The sequence below is a fragment of the Rutilus rutilus genome, assembly GCF_951802725.1.
Source record: "Rutilus rutilus genome assembly, chromosome: 1".
NCBI classification, from domain to species: domain Eukaryota; kingdom Metazoa; phylum Chordata; class Actinopteri; order Cypriniformes; family Leuciscidae; genus Rutilus; species Rutilus rutilus.
In genome coordinates this window covers 79518614-79538771 of record NC_140209.1, presented here as the reverse complement: position 1 = coordinate 79538771, position 20158 = coordinate 79518614, and the positions used below count along the sequence as shown (strand labels likewise).

Below are 20158 nucleotides of genomic sequence, written 5' to 3'. Positions count from 1 at the left end.
TGCTTGTCTCAGGTAAATAATGCGTCCTCTAGCAGCTAGAGTCTAGCTCAGCGGTCGGAGTCGCGCGTTCATGTGTTTTGGGGGCGTGGCTTTGAAAGAAGCACAGAAATGAGGGGGTGGAGTGAATGGAAATAATGAGATGTCTTTAAAACAGTCGTGAGAGGTCTACAGACACTCGATTTTGATACTTTCTTTTTCAGAGTACTTACATTTTAATTATGTATTGATATGTACATAAAGTTTAAACAAATTTGAAAAATAAAATTTTTAGACCATTTCTACCTACCCTGCCTTTAACTCTAGCCATAGTAAGTAAATAACTGTTTTCTGTAAACTGTAGACTGATTTAATAGTTAGTGAAATTTGGTATCTGGCATTAATTGTGACCTGTGTCATGCTACAGACTTCGCAGACTAGCTTTACATTAGCGCTTTCACTATGACAACTATGACTTCACATAATACTGTGAAGCTGCTTTGATACAATCTGTATTGTGAAAAGCGCTATACAAATATACTTGACTTGACTTGACTTGACTTGACAACAGTAGATCGCGTTGTAATGAATGTGTGCAATTCTTTTTTTCTTTTTTGTAGGAGAGGCATCACTTGACTCCAGTAGTCCTGACTTTGTGCCCTCCTTGTTTGTGTACAAAAAACAAAGCCAGACACCTAAGACAAAAATGGAAAGGTATGAATAAAAAAAGTATCTATCTATAAGGCTTGACTGTTTCTCTCTTGCAACAGCATTTTAATTCCTTGTTCATGTAAATCATTATTAATTAAATTTAAATGTAATTTAATTAAAGCAATATTGTGCAGGCCAATGATTAAATGGTTTCACACAGCACTAATTGTTCCTTTTGTTTTCCTTTAGGTATCAGAGGAAAAGGAAGAGAGATGAACGCCCTGACATGACACCTGCTTCTTCCATGGCTGAGAAGGAGCAAGACTGTACCATTGATCATTGCAGTGGTATGAATAATCTCTTAAACATAAAGCTAAAACCAATGCAGTCTAATACACCAGCCCTGTGGTCCCACAAGCTACACCCTCCAAAGTTGTCATAATTTTTCACTGAACTTCTGCATGTCTGTTTGTTTTCTGTTCAAGATGAGGAGGAAGCTGAAGGGGAGCGCCCAGTGTCGAGACAGGAACATGACGATCTTTGCTTTACACATCATCAACTGCAGGAAGACTACATCAACCTGCAGCAGGACTGTTTTAAATTACGCAATGAGAATGAAGAACTTAGGAATGAATTACATAAATCCAAATTTTCGTACAGCAATATTAAAAGAAGCATTGGGCAATTACTGTTTTTCACTGGACTGACCTCTGTAATCTTCGAATGGCTCCTAAAAAAATTAGATGGCAGTATTGAGATAAGTCACCAAGCCCTTCCTCTAGAGGACCAATTGTTGATGGTCTTGATGAAATTAAGGATGGGCCTCAGTAACACTGACCTGGCATATAGATTTCATGTAACAACAAGCACCATATCAAATATTTATCGGAGCTGGATCTCTGTTATGTCTGTCGTCCTCAAGCCATTAATTAAATGGCCAAATAAGGGAGCTATACTTAAAAATATGCCCAAAACATTCAAACGTCACTTCAAAAAATGCCGCTGCATAATAGACTGCACAGAAATATTTATAGCTCGACCTAGCAATTTGACTGCAAGGGCCCAGACCTGGTCTAATTACAAACACAACAATACGTTAAAATATTTGATTGCCATCACACCTGCTGGGGCAATTTCATTTTTGTCTCCAGGGTGGGGTGGGCGGGTTTCTGATAAACAGATCACCAAAGAGTCGGGTTTCCTGAAACTGTTGGAGCCTATGGACGAGGTTTTAGCTGATAGGGGATTTTTAATACGAGATGAGCTTGCAGCTTGCGGTGCCACTCTTCGTATTCCTCATTTTACTAAAGGCAAAAAGCAACTGTCTGCATTGGAAGTAGACACATCCAGACAACTGTCTCGGGTTAGGATTCATGTTGAACGAGTCATTGGTCGGTGGAAAAACTTCAAGATTTTACAAACTGTTATTCCTGTGTCTCAGGTTGATATGCTGGATGATGTAGTGATTGTGTGCGGTGCTCTAACAAACCTCTGTAAAAGTGTGGTTCCAAAATAAGTCATTAATTTGAAATATGTAATGAGTAATGCTATTTTACAATTTATACTTTTTTGTATTTTGTCAAAATATGTAACATTGTTTCTGGACATGTTCCAATAAAGAAGATCATATATTACATAATAATTTACTGTCACTTGTTTATTTAAGCTACTGGATAATGACATGGGAATTGTACATGTCTTAAATTGTGCATCTGCATACAAGTAACAAGTGCATCTGCATACAAACAAGTAACAATAACAAGTGCATCTGTATACAAACAATAACAATAACAAGTGCATCTGCATACAAACAAGTAACAATAACAAGTGCATCTGTATACAAACAATAACAAGTGCATCTGTATACAAACAACTAAATACATTCAAGAAATACAACAAACACATAAGTGTAGTTCATTAGTCAACACTTGGCTTCCGGCATTGACAAAGAAAACAGTCAGTTGTTTTGACATTCTCCACATAACCAGGTTGCTGACTTCCTTTTGATCTGTGCGCAGCTGTAATGGAAGTGTCGACTACATCTGGCACAGTTGATCATTTTCCCGAAATCTGGCCTTTCACAGATTTTGCAGACTGATTGTGCCCACAAGGAAGGGTCATGTCTTCTTGTTAAGATCTCAGGCAACACAGTTGAAATGAAGGCATGTTGAGCCTTTGACAAATTCTCCTGCAGAAACTTTGCGTTTTTAAGGATGCGTTCCACTATAACCTCATTTCTCGTCCACAACACGAAGTCACAGTAGCTGACGTCACTTACAAACATATGTAGTTGGGTTTGATAGTAGTATGGGTGTGAATTCTTCAATTTGAAAGACTTGTCCAGGCAAAACTGCCTGTCCTCTGCGCTTCCCTGAAGACCATCACGGTATTTGTAAGGACACTTAATTTCTACCAAACCTTTGCCACAACAGGTACATCTTACCATGCCATCTGGTGATGATCCGAGGTGTGGCTCAGAAGGCCGCACAACTAGGCCACAGGAACTTACACTGAAGTCTTGATGGTTTTCGACCATAAGGGACGTGTAGGCTTGTCTTGCAGTTTCTTCCATGGACGTACCCCAGAGAACAGATGGGACATTTAGCTGTGTGTGGTTGTACTGCATTATCTCACTTAGGTAGGTGTTGCTGATATTGTCAGCTGTAGCCACACGATAAAACCTAGTACTTGTAATTCGACCAGCCCTGTAAGTTTGCCAATCCTTTGACCTTGACTGTTGTCGTGTGACAAATTCCAGCCTTTCACACTGATGAGGTTGTAGTTTATTCTTCAGTCTGTGAAATGTGTCCTCACTTTTCACCTGCAATTCTTGTGGTGAGAGCTCCCTGAGTGTTTCATCAAATAAAGCAGTCAAGGGCTCGGGTAAGTTTGAGTGTTCCTCTGTATCAGTATCGGATGCTGTGTCTGTATCACTATTTTCTAGACTTGTCAGTACAGCAGCACCAGGGGCTATAATCTGCAACTCTTTGATGTCATCATCTGTCAACACTGGGGAAGGAGAACTAGACAATTATAACACTATAGAACATTTACAACAGTATTGTCACATTTCAACAACAATTTTTTTGTGTATCTAACACTCCCTCAGTTTGTATAATAATATATCATTTTTACTAACTTGGGAGGAGTAATGAAAATAAACTAAATGAACTTTTTGCAAAAGGAATCTTATCTATACTCTGTCAACTAGTACATGCCTGTGGCTCTGGCGGTAGCACTAGATCTACTCCTGACCGTTTCTGGAAGCTGCCTGTCTAGCCTGCCTGTCCTCTTTGGTTTGTGGAAGCTGATTTTCTTTAATGGGGCTGGTTCGACTTCTTTCCTGCTTAAGTCTTTCCACTTGCACTCTCCAGAAGTGACTGCTGGTTTCTCTGTCCATCCCATTCTAACACAGATTTCGATTTTGAATAAAATTGCCGCTGCATGACTGCAGCATGACCCAAGCCTGAAATTAAATCACATATAATTTACATGTCAAACCACTATCCTTCATGAGTGGGTCTTGAAATTACCACTTGCTCTCAGCAAATGAGTCTGCAGGTAAGACATAGCTACAAACTAAATACTAAATACTACTAACATGCCTACTATGATCTTTTTTTAAGTTGGCTACTATGTATGCCTGTTCTAACCGTGTGCTATGTGTCTTAATCGTATGACATGTTTTTTTTTTTTTTACCTCATCACGCACTGACGCGATTTCCACGCTTCTCCGCGCTAACTGGTGAAAGTGACAGACACACGTTTAGTTTAGCAGTAGGAAAGGTGACGGATGCAGGTATAAGTGATTAGTAGTCGTGACAGTTTTCTAGGGAAATAAAACCATCAAGTCAAGGAAATCAGTCTACAGTGCATCCGTCTCCAATGATAAATACTTAACGTTACCCTGCCATGCAGGTGCAATTTGCAGTATGGGTGTAGCCTTCCCGCTTGTTGATCACAACCCAGGCTTGGTACATAGAGGTGTTTTTTCCTTGGCGCTGGCTCGGTAAAACCTCCGCTTTCAACACGCAAAAGTCATCGCCTATATCGCTATATAAAACCGTTTGGACATGCCCACAGACTACGTAATTATAAGCGTCTAGCGATTTGTAGGCTCTTAGTTTTTCTCGCGTGTAAACACTCGGCTTGTCCACCAGATAGCTGTATATGGCGGGCCATTGAATATCTGGCCACTTGCTGACGTTGTCTACCCATTCTGTTATGAGCTCGGGATCAGGCAGACAATCGCCATTAACTAAAACAAGTTTGTTATGGTACTGTTCCCGTTCCTGTGGTGGCAAAGACAGTGCATAACTTGACACAATACGCCGGTCTATTAAGCGCGCCATTTTTTCTGACCCCAAGCTGCGCGCGCACCTAATCTAGCGTTCGAATGTTTACAAACATTGAAGGGGTCTATAAAAGACACCTGTCCACAACCTCAAACAGTCGCACTCCAAACTCCACTATGAGGAGACCAAAGACCTGTCAAAGGACATCAGAAACAAAATTGTAGACCTGCACCAGGCTGGGAAGAATGAATCTGCAATCGGTAAGCAGCTTGGTGTGAAGAAATCAACTGTGGGAGCAATTATTAGGAAATGGAAGACAAACAAGACCACTGATAATCTCCCTCGATCTGGGGCTCCACGCAAGATCTCACCCCGTGAGGTCAAAATGATCACAATAACGGTGAGCAAAAATCCCAGAACCACACAGACCTAGTGAATGACCTGCAGAGAGCTGGGACCAAAGTAACAAAGGCTACCATCAGTAACACACTACGCCGCCAGGGACTCAAATCCTGCAGTGCCAGACGTGTCCCCCTGCTTAAGCCAGTACATGTCCAGGCCCGTCTGAAGTTTGCTAGAGAGCATTTGGATGATCCAGAAGAGGATTGAAAGAATGTCATATGGTCAGATAAAACCAAAATAGAACTTTTTGGTTAAAACTCAACTCGTCGTGTTTGGAGGAGAAGTTGCATCCAAAGAACACCATACCTACTGTAAAGCATGGGGGTGGAAACATCATGCTTTGGGGCTGTTTTTCTGCAAATGGACCAGGACGACTGATCCGTGTAAAGGAAAGAATGAATGGGGCCATGTATCGTAAGATTTTGAGTGAAAACCTCCTTCCATCAGCAAGGGCATTGAAGATGAAACGTGGCTGGGTCTTTCAGCATGACAACGATCCCAAACACACCGCCCGGGCAACGAAGGAGTGGCTTCGTAAGAAGCATTTCAAGGTCCTGGAGTGGCCTAGCCAGTCTCCAGATCTCAACTCCATAAAAAAATCTTTGGAGGGAGTTGAAAGTCCGTGTTGCCCCAAGACATCACTGCTCTAGAGGAGATCTGCATGGAGGAATGGGCCAAAATACCAGCAACAGTGTGTGAAAACCTTGTGAAGACTTACAGAAAACTTTTGACCTCTGTCAGTGCCATCAAAGGGTATATAACAAAGTATTGAGATAAAGTTTTGTTATTGACCAAATACTTATTTTCCACCATAATTTGCAAATAAATTCATTAAAAATCCTTCAATGTGATTTTCTGGATTTATTTCCTCATTTTTTCTCTCATAGTTGAAGTGTACCTATATATGATGAAAATTACAGGCCAATCTCATCTTTTTAAGTGGGAGAACTTGCACAATTGGTGGCTGACTAAATACTTTTTTGCCCTACTGTACATCTTGGATGCCCTTCAGGTAAGCTAAAACATACCAAAATTTAATTTCAAAGTGAACTATCCCTTTAACAAGTAGCTATGCAGGAAGTAATAGGTAGTACTGCATTAACACCAAACTTAATACTATTAACTAATATGGAAGCAATATTAACTAAGCAGTAATTAATATCTAATTAGTACAAAGGTAGTTCCTTGGTAGGTATTTGATTATTACTAAAGAAATATATCCTCATTAAGAACTACTTGTGAACTAAGAAAGAATAACCAATTAATTACTAATCACAAAAGTAACATGTCTAAAAAGTGAACAATTGTGTGTGTGTTTTTTTTTTTTTTTACTCTTAACATGGTCATAACATTTCAGAAGCTTGCGCCTCAAATGGGTTTTTTGTGGAAACCAGTTTATGAATATTATATCCCAAATACATTAGTTGAGATTGACTACTACTCTTGCCAAAGGATGGACGTATGTTCTCTGTTTATTTCAAATTTAAACATAGAATAATACTAATAATGATAATTTGTTTAACATTTTAAATAATTAGGAAGTGATGCTGACACTCATGATTGGATTAGTTCACTATAATGAGCTCTATTGAGTGTCAGTTCAATATGTCTCAGACTCCATACCTTTATGTTACAGTAGCCGCCTGAGGAGGACGTCTCTTTATACGAATATAAACATTGATGTTCTCTTGTCAAAAACAATTTGCATCCTTAATGAAGAAATTGTCTGCATTTATGTTGCGATAAGCGCAAAACCACATCTTCCAGATTACAATGTTTGTTAGAATATTACTAGTGCCTCACAGAAATGTATACATGTACAGTATGTGTCAAATATAAAATTAAATAACTTGTATTACTTGTCAAAAACATGTTAACTCCTCACTAATTACTCAAGCGTTACCTTGTCATCCCGCAGGAACTACTAGTGATGTGGCCCATTATTTTAAAGTGAAAAACACTTTATATCACTAGTAGTTAACGCTTGTATTACCTTAACGCAAGGTAACATTTGTGTAATAACTGAGGAGTAACAGTGTGTGATTGTGATCCAGGCAGCATTAAAGGTCAGAGGAATCGGGAGCACATTAAAGTCATTCTGGACGTTCTGATCACTTGTGCCAAACCAGAAGTACCCCTGCGTGGCAACCGGGAGAATGAGGAGGGCGAAACGCAGGTCATGTCCTGGAATTTTGTAGACTTGTCTGCAGGCATGACAAAACAACTCAAGAGCGACTAGATGCTATCCCTAGCAATGCAAAGATGCTCAGTCATGTATATCAGACTGACCTGTTGGATGCTGCGCGCGCTCTCCTGTGGCGACGGATTAAAGGTGAACTGCATGAGGGATCTTTCTATGCTATTTTAGCAGACGAGTGTCAGGGTGCATCTGAAAGCAGCTGCTGGCCGTTTGCTTTCGGTATGTGCACATGAGGACTGTGCGAGAATGCGCCGTTGGCCTCGTAGCCACAGACAACATGACTCTAGTCTAGACCAAGGGCACCTTTCAAAATGCCATCTACGTGCACTGTCACTCTCATAGGTTAAAGATACAGTATGTATTTTGTTTTCGCCGCTAGGGGTCGCTAACCTCTTACAATAACAAAGGCGTAGTTTGATGACGCAATTATGGACCTTGCCGTCAAGCCGACCGATCTAATAATGTTTAAGGATGAGTGAATACATTGATGTTTTTATCATGACTGTGATATGAAGCAGGGCCCGATTACTGATAAGAGACAGATCTGCGCCATGAGCCTCGCGGATATAAAGGAATGAGGACATTTCATTCTACAGAACTACACGCAAGTGCAGAATTACTCCTCACACAGGGCAGTTTATCAGACGAATGAAACTTGTGAGGGAACGCAGCGCTGCTTCACTTGCTCTACACTATCACACTAAACTGCATTTGAGTGTGTTGAAAGTTATAATGTTATTCTATGTGTTCGTTTGTCTGTATGAGACTAGCAGTGAGCTAGATCAACATTAGAATAACATACAGATTTATTTTTATATTAATATTAATATTTATATTATATTAATATATTATTATAACATTTCATCATGTTGAACTATATAACATTGATTAGTTTTATGTACATTTGCTCACCTGTCTAATAAAGCTCATGTAGGAGCGGCGTCGAGTCGTAGTTTGTCAAGGACATGGAGCACTCGGCATCTCGAAAACACCGCGCTGATATTGATTCTCGTTTTAGTTCTCCTTTTTTCTCCAAAGTCTGCTTGCCATGGTCCATAATGTTTGAACAAAACAAAAAAAAAAGCGTGCAGATAGACATTACGAAATATGCAGTTGTCCACGTCTGTCGCCATGGTTACTATGGCAGTATGAGTGGAAACCAGGGAGAACGCGGATATTACGTCAGTGACAGGCGACAAGTGAACTTTTTTTCCAGGACGGACAATTATTTAAAATTAGAATTTCACTGAAATTAAAAATCTTTGGGAACTTCTGGAATATACACAATTGCAGGAAATATATTACACTACTCACAATCACATCCAAGATGGCGCTGAGTATAGCAGCCACGGTGTTAGGTGCGTCTTGTTTTGTTTTGTTTTTATGTGTTGATTTAGTTTTTGGCTGTGATTATCGGCGCTCTTTTACTAGAGAAGAGCTCATGAACATCAGGGGAACAACTCCAGCGGACTTAGTTCCCACTTTCCTTGCATCATCAATGGAATTATTGGACTTTTTGGTGAAGGGCTCTCTTGCTGTTGTTCGCGCTGTGAAGCGCCGCAGGAGAGGAAAAAGAGCCGGGTCGCTTGTGCGTCTTCGCCGGCGGGGATTCCGCACACCGCTACCGGCAATATTTCTCTCCAACGTGCGCTCACTGTGCAACAAATTGGACGAACTTCAGCTTTTGGTGGGGAAAAACAGAGACTTTTGTTCATCTTCTGTTCTGTGCTTCACGGAGACGTGGCTGTGTGAGCTGATACCGGACTCCGCGCTGCAGCTGGCTGGCTTCCAACTGTACAGAGCGGATCGCGACAAAGAACTCTCCGGCAAAACAAAAGGTGGTGGTGTGTGTTTTTATATTAACAATGGCTGGTGTACTGACGTGACAGTGATTCATCAGCACTGTTCTCCTGATCTGGAATATTTTATCATAATCTGTAAACCGTTTTATTCCACCCGTGAGTTTACTTCATTCACTCTGGTCGGTGTTTACATTTCGCCTCAGGCCAATGTGCATGACGCGCAGCGCGCGCTGACCGAACAGATACTCTGTGTGGAGCAGACAAACCCGGACTCCCTTGTTATTGTTCTCGGTGACTTTAATAAGGGAAATCTTAGCCAAGAACTCCCCAAATACAGACAGTTTATAAAGTGTCCAACCAGAGAGGGGAACACTTTGGATCACTGTTACACCACAGTTAGCTGTGCCTATCACACCGTTACACGCGCTCCACTGGGATACTCTGATCATGCGATGGTCCATCTGATTCCTGCTTACAGACAACAATTAAAACTCTGTAAACCTGTAGTGAGGAAATCAAAGAAATGGACCAGTGAAGCTGTAGAGGATCTTCAGGCGTGTTTCGACTGCACTGACTGGGATGTTTTCAGGACTGCTACCAACAATCTAGATGAGTTTACAGAGGCAGTGACATCTTATATAAGCTTCTGTGAAGAAAGCTGTATACCAACACGTACCAGGGTGAGTTATAATAATGACAAACCCTGGTTTACAGCTAAACTTAGACGGCTAAGGTTGGAAAAGGAGGAGGCATTTAGGAGTGGTGACTGGGCCGGGTGCAGGGTGTTAAAGTACAGGTTTAGCAAGGAGGTGCGAGAAGCTAAACGGATGTACACAGAGAAACTAAAGAACCAGTTCTCAGCAAACGACGCCAATTCTGTATGGAGGGGGTTCAGACAGATTACAAACTACAAACCCAAAGCCCCCCACTCCATGAACGACTCTCGCCTGGCAAATGAGCTGAACCATTTCTATTGTCGCTTTGAAAGTCAAACGGACACCATCCCCAATGACTCCTCCGCACAGCTTTTGCCTCAGTCCACCACTTTCTCCTCCCCTTCATCAGAGCTGGTCAGCTCTACCTCCTCTCCTCCTTTCTCCATCTCAGAGGGGGAAGTCAACCGGCTATTTAGGAGGCAGAAATCCCGCAAAGCAGCTGGACCGGATTATGTGTCTCCATCCACCTTAAAGCATTGTGCTGATCAGCTGTCTCCCGTGTTCACAGATATTTTTAACATCTCACTGGAGACATGCCATGTGCCAGCTTGCTTCAAAGCCTCCACCATCATCCCTGTCCCCAAAAAAACAAGGACCACAGGACTAAAAGACTACAGACCCGTAGCTCTGACCTCTGTGGTTATGAAGTCTTTTGAACGTCTTATGCTGTCCCACATAAAATCCATTACAGACCCACTCCTGGACCCCCTGCAATTCGCCTACAGAGCCAACAGGTCTGTAGACGATGTAGTAAACATGGCCCTTCACTACATCCTCCAGCACTTGGATTCCCCTGGAACCTACGTCAGGATCCTGTTTGTGGATTTCAGCAGTGCTTTTAATACCATCATCCCAGCCCTGCTGCAGGACAAGCTCTCTCAACTGAACGTGCCTGATTCCACCTGCAGGTGGATCACTGACTTCCTAACGGACAGGAAGCAGCATGTGAAGTTAGGAAAATATTCCTCTGACTCCAGGACCATCAGTACCGGGTCCCCTCAAGGCTGCGTTCTTTCTCCCCTCCTTTTCTCATTGTATACCAACAGCTGCACTTCCAGTCACCAGACCGTCAAGATCCTGAAGTTTGCGGACGACACCACCCTCATTGGGCTCATCTCTGGTGGTGATGAGGCTGCCTACAGGTGTGAGATCGACCATCTGGTGACCTGGTGCAGCCAAAACAGTCTGGAGCTTAATGCTCAGAAGACAGTGGAGATGGTCGTGGATTTTAGAAGGAACACAGCCCCACCGTCCCCCATCACTCTGTGTGACTCTCAAGTCACTGTGGTGGATTCCTTCCGTTTCCTGGGTACAATCATCTCCCAGGACCTTAAGTGGGAGTTGAACATCACCACCATCATCAAAAAAGCTCAGCAGAGGATGTACTTCTTGCGGCAGCTGAAGAAATTCAGCTTACCTAAGAAAATGATGGTGCACTTTTACATCGCCATTGTTGAGTCCATCATCACCGCCTCCATTACCATCTGGTACAATGCTGCTACCGTCAGGGACAAGGGCAGGCTGCAGCGTATCATTCGCTTGGCAGAGAAGGTGATTGGCTGCAATCTTCCATCACTTCAGGAACTATACGCCTCTAGGACTCTGAGGCGAGTAGGTAAGATTGCAGCTGACCCCTCCCACCCCGGATATAAACTGTTTCAGTCTCTCCCCTCTGGCAGGAGGCTGCGGTCCATCAGGACCAAAACCTCTCGCCACAAAAACAGTTTTTTCCCATCAGCAGTTTGCCTCATTAACAAACCCAGGGTCCCTCATTGACACGTCCCCCCTTGCAAATTATACAAATGTTTGTTTTTTTTGCATATGAATTTTTAATGATGTTGATTATTTCTTTATATTTCTGTCCATTTTATATTGTATTTTTATTGTCCATTTCATATTTGTATATTTTTATAATTTATTTATGTCAACTGTATTTTTGTCTATATGTAGCACCTTTTAACCAAAACAAATTCCTCGTATGTGAAAAATACTACTTGGCAATAAAGTTACTTCTGACTTCTGACTTCTGATAACACTGTTCAAGTGATTTTGGGATATTTTATTACATTTCTACATATTGTATCCTTTGAACCTCGTCCTGTCAGCTGTGGCCCGGACATCTCTCACACCTTGCACAACTTCAAACGTCATGCCTGTTTCCTTAACGCGCAAAGAGAGATGTGGCGCGATCAGAGGTCACTGGTATTAGAGCAAGGGTGTGACGCCAGGTGTGATTCAAGATCGGCCGCAGTGACAAAAGTTTTCATTCTGTATGATGTTATCGTGGAGGTGCTGGCACAGTACGCGGAAGAGGGCGGACAGAGTGAGATTGAGGCACAGTCACTCCTTCAGCAGATCAGAACTAAAAAGTTCATATTCCTCCTTGTACTTTTCAAACAGTTATTCAGTAAATCAGACTTCACGTCTAAAAGCCTCCAGTCCATCAACACATCAGTGACCTCAAACAAGAACTGACAGACATTTGCTCTGGTGACTGTGCGTTCTCAAAGATGTTGGCAACAACAAATAAGATGTTGGAGGATCATGATGTCGAGACCTAGGATGGCTATGAGCTACGTACAGGCGCATTTGATAGACATTCATAGCGCCCAATAAACGGCTCTGGGCATTCGTAAATCACGCCTCAAATACGAGGAAATGAACACGTAGTTTCCAGACCAAGTCTCAAATGAGACTTGGTCTTACGTTAGCCAGGCTATTTATGGGGTGCAATATAACATGTCTTCGTGGTTTTTTTTTTTTTAAGCCTTATTTTTCATAAATTTCACCTTTATTGTAAGCCGCTTTCTCCTCTGTCATTTGAACGACCGGTTGACTTCCTGACTCTATGAAAACACTCCCTCGGAAACAAGCAATGGGCTCAGATTGGTTAGTTGGGCCGGTGTATTGTAATTGGCTAAACTGCGTAGTGCACGTTGTCCGGAAACTTCACGCCCATTACCTTTACGGGCGAAAGTTGCATGTGCTCCGGTCAAATGTAAATAATGGTGGGATACTGCCGTATCAGTTTGAGCCAGAATCAGACCCAGAAAGCGGCGATGAAGAGAGTCAAGCAACCTCCGCAAACACGGCTTTTACAAAACGTTTCTGAATGGTACATTTTCTATTATTATTATTTTATTCTATTCTACTATCATTATATAAGAATTTCGATACTCTGTTACTTGAAAATGCTAACGTTACTGCTGCTTGTTAGCTTTTGAGATATGATTTTCTCCTGATTAAACATTTAATATACATTACTGAGTAATACCGTTTTCTAAAGTTATTGTTTTATGGAGTCATGTGACGCAGGGATAAGTGATGGCAGCTTGAAACGTATGCTCCGCTGTCCTTTGGGTTTATATCCTTATTATATCCTAAAATACGTTCAGATATATAGGTATTTTTCTTCTATACGTTACGTGGATCTCAAAATGTCAGAAGGTGGCAAATGTTTGTCTTCTGGCTGTAACTCTGAACAAAGAAAACTTCGCTCTGCCGCACAGACTCAGCTCAACATGTGCACGAGGGGAGTAACAGCTAGCAAAGAAGCCTCAGCTAGCACAGACATGGAGCCTGACCAGCCTGACATGGCTCAGATTCACGGGATGCTGGGCAAGATATTAGAAGAAACGGCGGATTTGAAAGAAATTCGTCGGTCTCTGAGCTCCGTGGATACAAAGCTTTCCTCCCTCATTTCCCGTATCACAGAAGTGGAAGACCGAGTGAGTCAGCAAGAGGACGAGCAAGCTAACATAAACGCTAGACCGATGGGCGCCACTAAAGAGGACATACAACTATTGACAGATAGGTTGGCCACAGCTGAAGACAGATCTCGACGCAACAACCTCAGATTCGTGGGGATACCGGAGGGGGCTGAAAAGAGCAATGTTACCGCGTTCCTGAATGAGTTTATCTCAGCGACCCTTGGCATTGATCCAACCCCGGGAGGAATCGAGATGGACCGCGCTCATAGGATTGGGGAACGCCTGGAAGCGGGAGATACGAACTATGGTCGAACGATTGTGGCGCGCTTGCTACGATACAAAGACTGCCAACCCATCCTGGAAGCAGCACAGGAAAAGAAACGCTTGACGTGGAACGGCAAACAATTTATGATTTTCCCGGATTATTCGAGGGAGACGCAAAGGAAGCGAGAAGCATTCTCCCGCTGCAAGAAAGCCCTTCATGAGCGCAAGATAAAGTTTGGCATGCTCTACCCTGCACTTCTGAAGATTTTCATCAATGGACAGAGTCCACGGGTGTTTGATGACCCAGATAAAGCAATGGAATACATCGAGAGACGCTGAGGTACATGTCTGACACTCTGTTAGTACGTCATATGTATTCCGTGGATGTGCCTTGGAATGAATGTGCCTTGGAAACTACAAGATCTTGCTATGATATGAATGTCTTTAACATCAACCCTGACCGATGGCATCATATTGCGGAAGACAGGGCAGCTTGGCGGTCTGCGCTGACAGAGGGCATGACTCTGTCATGCCAAGCTTACATTAGCTTTTGCACAGATAGACGGCATGCTAGACATCGTTTAGATCGGCGCTTGCGCTGCAAAAGGCCTTGATGATGAGGGTGTGTGATATGCGAACTGGCAGACCTCTGTTTTGTTTTTTGGACATGGACAGATCAGGTCAAATTACCGGCTATGCATTTCATAAATCATTTAGAGGCTGATTTTTGAGTTGTTGTTTTTTTTTGTTTTTTGTTTTTATAGCCAGGGCATGTAAGGCCAACAATTTCTTATTTCTTTTTTTTATCACTTTCATTTTTATTGGAATTTTTGACAACAAAAAAGATAACATACATTGAACAAAATCAAAGGAAGGTAAGGAGGAGGGGGCATCTAATACAATTGATACAAAAAAATTGAAAATAAATAAAATAAAATAAAAATTGTGATCATTGGAATCACTGATCAATAACCTTACTTATACAATATTTCTACCATCTTTGCGCAAGATTAGCTGAAACCGAATCATTAGAATCTCACAAAATTAACACTCAGTGTACAGTTGTATTGGGAAGTACAGTTATGCAGACTCTAGGGCCAGAAAATGGGTCCATTTCCTCCATTTTTCTTTAAATGATGATTCTCTTAACCTTATAGTGTAGGTCAATTTTTCCATTATAAAAATGCTTTGAATTAAACTTGTCCATTGCTGTTGATCTGGGATGTTCGATTTGAGCCAAAGCCTAGTAATAGCCTTTCGAGCCGCAGATAATAAAATCTTGGATAAATAAAGGTCCTCCTTCCGCACACTTTCTGTGATGTATCCGAGAAACATAACTTTACATTCCTTTGGGATATTGTATCCCAACACCTTCTGTAATGTATTGTTAACGACAGTCCAAAATGGTTGAATTTTAGGACATGTCCAGAAGATGTGGGTGTGGTTTGCGTCCCTACTACCACAGTCCCTCCAACAGTCCTGAGGTATCCCAAGTTGTTTACTCTTCAAATAAGGAGTGATGAAAAACCTCATAAAACACTTCCAATTAAATTCTCTCCATTGTTGGGAGTTGGTGGAGGTCTGGAGTAGACAACATGTTTGATACCATTCATCCTCTGTGAGGACAACCTTTAATTCACACTCCCATTTTGCTTTTACATAGAGTGTAGTGTTTTTCAGGTTCTCCATCAGGCTCTGATAGAGTTTAGACACAATCTTATTAGTCTTTTGTTGATAAGCGTCACACATTGTTTCAATAAGAGGGTTTACCACGTCAGAAGAAATCCCCTTAATTTCTTTGTAGTAGTAATCTCTCATCTGTAAATATCTAAATAGATCATGGTTATGTAGGTCAAAACTATCCTTTAGCTCCTGAAAACTCTTCATCTTGTTATGTTTGATAGCTATGCAAAAAGCTGTCAGACCCCTACTCATCCAATCTTTAAAAGTACTGTCATAAATAGCCGGCTTAAATCTGCTATCCAGTGCGATCCATCTCAGTATTTTTTGATCATTTTTAAGTTTCAATTGCTTAATCAGAGAGAACCATATCTCAAGGGAAAATGTAACTATAGGATTCAGAAGCTTCCTTAGAGTTTCATCTAGGCCTTCCTCTCCCAACAGGGTTTGAACATTATAATCTGGTGCGTAAGTCTCAATATCTTTCCATCGTGCAATATAGGAGTTATCACACCAAAGGCACAAAGGTCGTAGTTGTGCAGCTTGAAAGTAAATTTTTAAGTTTGGCAAAGCCATTCCACCTTTCTCTTTTGGGAGCTGCAAAGTAGAGAAACGTATTCTGGGGCGTTTTCCTCCCCATATGAACCTTGACACCGTTTTGTCCCATTGTGCAAATTGTTGAAGTGGTATTTCCACTGGAAGCGATTGGAACAGATACAGGAGCCTTGGCAGAATATTCATTTTTATTACATTTATTCTGCTACTAAAATCTAGCGGGTAGGTCGACCACTTCTCCAAATCTTTTTTTATGTTATCATTTATTGGATTATAGTTTGCTTTATATAGCAGCTCAGGGTTTTTTGTTATGTTTACACCTAAATATTTCAGTGTTTTTGTTTTCCAATTTACATTTAATTTATGTTTAATTTCTTCTCCTGGAGAGTAATTAAAGTGAATAATTTGAGTTTTTGTGATATTTAGTTTATAACCAGAGCAAACATGAAACTGTTCAATTACCTCCAAAAGTTTAGGGAGAGAATTGTCCAAGTCCTGCAAGTATAGCATAACGTCATCAGCAAATAGTCCTATTTTGTGCTCCATTTGTCCCATAGTGATACCCTTTAATCCCTCTTCTTGTCTAATCGCCTGTGCCAGTGGTTCAATGTAAAGAGCAAAGAGAGTAGGGCTTAAACAACAGCCCTGCCTCGTCCCTCTGCTCAAGTAGAAACGATCTGTTAAAGACCCATTCACTTTGATTCTGGCGGTAGGCTGTTGGTAAATTGCCCTAATAATTTTTACTGAATCTTGATTAAATCCAAATCTTTCCAGTGTCTGGTACAGGAATTCCCACCCCACCCTATCAAATGCCTTTTCAGCATCCAGGCTTATAAGTGCTGCACTTGATTTATCTCTGTTGATTTTTCTGAGTATGTGTAAAGTTCTTCTAATATTATCCTGTGTTTGTCTACATGGAATGAACCCACTCTGGTCTTCATCAATCAATTCTGTAACAAATGAATTTAGTATTTTAGCAATAATTGAAGTGTACAATTTATAGTCCACGTTCAAAATAGAAATGGGTCTGTAATTAACACAATCGTCTCGATCTTTCCCCTCCTTGGGAATCAAAGACACAATGGCCTCTTTCCAAGATGGTGGTATGCAACCTTCCTTTATCGTCCAGTTAAAAGATCTTAATAAAATTGGGTTCAGTTTGTCACAAAATTTTCTGTACCACTCCGCAGGAAACCCATCCCCACCCGGAGTTTTATTAGTCTTCATTTTTCCCAGCGCCTTATTTAATTCTTCTAGTGAAATCTCTTTGGTGATCGTTTTGTTTTGTATCTCCCCAATGCTAGGTAAATCTAATGAATAAAGGAAATTCCTTATGTACTGCTTGTTCACGGCTTCATCTTGTGAATAAAGTTTTTGATAGTATTCTCTAAAAATCTTTTCAATTTCCTCAGGCTTAGTTTCAATTTCAATTTCAAGTTTCAATTGTGATTTTGGGTTTTTAATTTTGTGAATTGCAGTATCCGTTTGTTGTTTCCGCAATCTACGAGCAAGTAACTTTACTGACTTGGGACCAAGTTCATAATAACTTTGCTTGACGTATCTTGCCTTTTTCTCTACTTCTTGATTAAGTAATTCTTCTATTTGTGTTTTTACTTCAGTTATCTGTTTTTGTGTATTTAAATCTCTTTTAAACTTAGATTTATTCTCTAACTCTTTCAAAGTATTCATCAATTTCTCATACTTCTCTTTTCTATCTCTCTTAAGTTGTGCAGTTATAGCTATTAGCTTTCCCCGCAGCACAGCCTTCAATGCATCCCAGAGAATTAAAGGATCAACTTCCCCATTATCATTTTCTCTAAGAAATGTATCAATTTCTTGCTTAATATCATTCACTATTTTCTCATTGTTAAGAATACCCACATTAAGCCGCCACACAGAGTTTTTGGGTGTGAAGTCTATTTGGATAGTTAAGAAAATTGCGTTATGGTCTGAGATATCAGCGACTCCAATTTTACATTCCAACACTCTGTAACATGTTTCCTTTTGCATTAGAAAATAATCAATTCGCGTGTGTACGGAGTGCGGGACAGAGTAATGGGTATAGTCTCTTTGTGTGGGGTGTAATAGCCTCCATACATCTACAAGTCCAGTTTCTTTAAGGGTAGTGTTTAAAAATTTTCCAATTGCTTTTTTATTTCTGATTTGACTAGTTGTGTCCAGATTATAATTCAGTATTACATTGAGATCCCCACCACAAATACAAATTCCCTCCGATTCTAGAGAGATCACATCAAATAAATCTTTAAAAAAGGATCTATCACTATTTGGAGGTGCATATATACAAACTAAAGTCAATTTGCTGTTTTCAGCTTTGCCCTTCACTACAACATAGCGCCCCTCTTTGTCTTTTATTTCTTTATATATGTCAAATTTCAAAGAGTTCGAGATGAGGATGGCTACACCTCTTTTGTGACTATGAACACAAGAGCTGTAGCAGATTTTCTTGTATCCGAATTTTTTTAGTTTCTCGTGCTCTTGTGGTGACAAATGGGTTTCCTGCAGAAAGATAACATGCTTATTTTCTTTCTTTATTTTTGTCATTACCCTTGCTCTTTTGATTGCATTCCCAAGACCGTTTACATTCAGTGACATTATTTCAAGTTTTTGTATCATCAGATATAATATTAAAATAAAATGTAGCTCTTACTCCTCCCAAAGCCTCCAAAACAAAAAGCAACAAAAATGAACTAAAGAACACACAAAAGTATTTAACATGAACACATTGACTTCCAAAATGAGGTACTGGAAATACACTCTGGGTTATTATCCCAACATCAAGTGAGGGGGAAAGGCCTCGCACGAAGCGAGGGCCCCCTCCCAGAACTAGTGATAACGCAAAATGAGTTTCACTCATTCCAGCTCAAACTTGTCATCCTCAAAGTAGGGTAAATATATTCATAAAGCCTACAATAGAATCAACCTTGTCAACTACAACCATAGGTCTAGTCAGCACATGTTTTATGTGTGGGTTGTTGGTCCCAAAATTAACAAGCGAAAAGTACCTGTAGGACATGCTGTAATTAAGTTAGGACGGGGTACGTTGGAACTCCTGAAGTCGATCGCGTACGCGTTTGATAGCTCCCTTGTCTCTGTGGCGAGGGACGAGTTGCCATGGAGATGCGCTCTCCAGCTGATCCTGCAAGACAGCCGTGTCGAGTTCTCCGCGATCCTGGGGATCTTCCACCTCGATTCCCTGGTTTCTCATTTCACGTACAGCCTCCGCCGGGGTGTGGTACAACCGTGGTCCTGTGTCCCAATGAATTCGAAGGTTGGTGAAAGGAGATTGAAAGCGGATGCCTTTAGCCTTTAGCGCACTCTTTATATGTTTAAAGGCTCGGCGCTGTTGCACCACGGCCGCGGTATAGTCATGGTCAATTTCTTATTTCTGGATAGAAATCCTTATTTTCTCCTTAATCTAATACCTGAACACAATTTTGTATATGATACTCAGGACGGTGGGTCTCCGGGCTGCCCCTGTTCCTTAAGTCATGGACCTAAGAGATTCACCTTTTTGTTTTATTTCAACAATGTTCCTTGTTCTATTGTTCTTTGTGTCAGACTGGTTTGCAGTCTGCTGGTTAGTGATATCGTTACTGGTGGATATTAAGGGTTTTTTTTCTTTTCTTTTTTCTTTCTTGTTAATGTGTATAATTTATGTTGCACCATGGATCTTATGTTATAATAGAATGGCCACTTATCCTATTCTAAAATATATTAAGATTGCTTATGACAAGTAGTGGGAGGACATTATATTATTCAACTTGGAATGTGAATGGCCTAGGGTGTCCAATTAAAAGGAAGAAAATATTGGGACATCTGAAAACTAAAAAACAAGATGTAGTATTCTTGCAGGAAACACATTGTTGTCCACAAGAATCAGTTAAAT

General features: G+C 40.9%; 1 long non-coding RNA gene across 1 annotated transcript; it reads left to right on the top strand.

Moving 5' to 3' along the window:
- Positions 1-594: 594 nt before the first annotated feature.
- LOC311275866 lies at positions 595-1276 on the top strand. Its single transcript, XR_014624999.1, has 3 exons — positions 595-690; positions 877-974; positions 1113-1276. It is a non-coding gene; the product is annotated as an uncharacterized lncRNA (long non-coding RNA).
- Positions 1277-20158: the final 18882 nt, after the last annotated feature.